At 31.9% G+C, this 2,819-nt stretch overlaps 1 pseudogene; it reads left to right on the forward strand.

The window, feature by feature from the left end:
* Positions 1-971: 971 nt before the first annotated feature.
* On the forward strand, positions 972-2,550 carry LOC145071057 (malonyl-coenzyme A:anthocyanin 3-O-glucoside-6''-O-malonyltransferase pseudogene; annotated as a pseudogene).
* The last annotated feature ends 269 nt before the right edge of the window (positions 2,551-2,819 follow it).

Below are 2,819 nucleotides of genomic sequence, written 5' to 3' on the forward strand. Positions count from 1 at the left end.
AATTTTTATCAATATTGTTTTTACCTTATCCACGACAAAAACAAACGACAACAATAATTTTGTGCGGCTATGCCCCTACGAAAGATTTTGGGTTTGTTAATGCCCAACATTGAGTAAATAAAAATGGTTATAAATGTAATATTTGGAGATATCATTTCACTTCATCAACAAATTTGATTTAACAATTTAATTGCTTGATATAAAAATATAAAAGATTAAATAAACACATGATTAAAAAAAATAGTCATAAACTCATATAAACTCATATGTTAAAAACTCATATGTTAAAGAATAAATGCTTTTATTTAATGTTAATACATTATTATTTTATTTCAAAAATTATATATATATATATATATATATATATATATATATATATATATATATATATATATATCACTAAAAAAAGATCAAAGTAATGATACTTAATGTTAAAAAAAAATAGAAACCAATATAACTAATGAAGTATCATACATGTCGAATTTGTTTATATGCGAGATAGATTATTTATATTAAAAATAACACAAAATAAATATATTCAAAAATAAAATTAATAAAAGACAATATGTTGTATATGTTTGTAAAGTAAAAGGGAGGAAAATAGAAAATAATATATAAATAAAGGGGCATAAACATAATATTAAATTAAATGTATTTTATTGTTTTCCTATTCTGGTAGTTAATCATTGCGTTACTAGTGTTAAAAGCTGTGTTTAAGAAATAAAGAGAAAGTTAGAGTCAAATATATAGGTCAACACAATATTAGGTTGGTGTGCAGTAGACTTGGAATAGGATGGTGTGTAAAAAGTAAAACCATATATATATATATATATATATATATATATATATATATATATATATATATATATATATATATATATATATATATATATATATATATATATATATATATATATGTGCTAAAAAAAAAAAACAACGACCATAAAATAAAGCGGCACATCCAAGGTGAACTAAAATCCATGAGGATGATAAATGTCATGAAAACCATGTCCATGTTGATGTCATTCGGAAAACTCTCTCACGGAGACCCTATAAGGCTATAACTTGTCTTGTTATGGGATATAATCCAGGCAATTGAACGGTGTTGCATCAGATGGCTTCCCATCCCATCTACACTCTTCTTGAACAATCCCAAGTATCGCCTCCACCGGACACCCTAAGCGACAGGTCTCTGACTCTGACATTTTTCGACATCTTGTGGCTAGCCTCCCCTCCGGTTCACCATCTTTTCTTCTATGACCTCCCAATTACAAAACCTCACTTCACTGAAACCATCGTTCCCAAACTTAAAAACTCGTTATCAATCACCCTTCAACATTTTTTTCCTTTCGTTGGTAACTTGATCGTATTTCCATCTCCTGATAAAAAACCAGAAATTCGTTATGTTGAAGGTGATTCTGTCGATGTTACATTCCAAGAATCTAACCTTGATTTTAACGATCTTACAGGAAACCATCCTCGAGACTGTGACAAGTTTTATCATCTTATCCCTCTACTGGGGAAGGGTGTTAAAGTATCAGATAACATAAATATCCCCGTGTTCTCAGTTCAAGTAACGTTTTTTCCAAATCATGGTATCTCTATTGGTATGACCAATCACCATAGTCTTGGTGATGCTAGTACTAGGTTTTGTTTCTTGAAGGCGTGGACTTCGATTGCATGTTCTGGAACAGATAAGTCATTCCTCGCTAATGGAACTTTGCCGTTTTATGATAGAGTAGTCAACTACCCAAAACTAGATGAAAGTTATCTAAAGCGTTCAAAGGTTGAAACTCTTAACGAAGGGTATCAACCTCCTAGCCTTTCTGGACCTACTGATAAATCTCGTGCCACTTTCGTTTTGACACGAACTGTTATCAACCGGTTGAAGAAAATGGTCTTAACCCAATTGCCAACATTAGTATATGTATCATCTTTTACAGTTGCATGTGCTTATACATGGAGTTGCATAGCGAAGTCTCGCAACGATGAGCTACAACTATTTGGTTTCGCTATCGATTGTAGGGCACGCATGCATCCACCAGTCCCACAGTGCTACTTCGGGAACTGTGTTTGGGGTTGTATAACCATAGCTAAAACTACACTTTTAACGGGAAAGGATGGATTCGTGACTGCTGCTAAATTGCTTGGAGAAAGTTTACATAAGACCTTGACTGATAAGGATGGAGTCGTGAAAGATATAGGGTCGTTCGATGGTTTGTTCTCGGAGGGGATGCCATCAACAATGATGGGAGTTGCTGGAACACCAAAGCTAAAATTTTATGATCTAGATTTCGGATGGGGTAAACCAAAAAAGCATGAAACCATTTCGATCGATTACAATGGGTCAATATCGATTAGCGCCTGCAAAGAATCAAATGAAGATCTGGAGATTGGCGTTTCCCTTTCTGCTACTGAGATGGATGCTTTTGTTGCTATCTTTGAGGACGGATTAAAAGCCGGCGTTTAGATTTGTCATATTGTCTTGTTCGTATGTTGGTGGTTTTTTTCTGTTGACACTTTCAATGTAAGATCTCCTACGTTATAAACAATACAATTATAAGTTAAGAATCTATCTATAAATTATATTTAATTAATCCAAATAAAATGTAAGATTTTATTAAGGTAATATATGTTATTACTTGTTCCTATTTTGGACCTCAATTTATGACATATACAATATATTGAACACAATAAAATTCAATGAATTTGCACATTACTATTTTTTAAATATTTTATACAACTCTATCAAAAAGCATGAAACCATTTCGATCGATTACAACACATCAATATGGATTAGCGCCTGCAAAGAATCAAAT

Source organism: Lactuca serriola, chromosome 8 (assembly GCF_051521515.1).
Source record: "Lactuca serriola cultivar US96UC23 chromosome 8, Lser_US96UC23_V15, whole genome shotgun sequence".
NCBI classification, from domain to species: domain Eukaryota; kingdom Viridiplantae; phylum Streptophyta; class Magnoliopsida; order Asterales; family Asteraceae; genus Lactuca; species Lactuca serriola.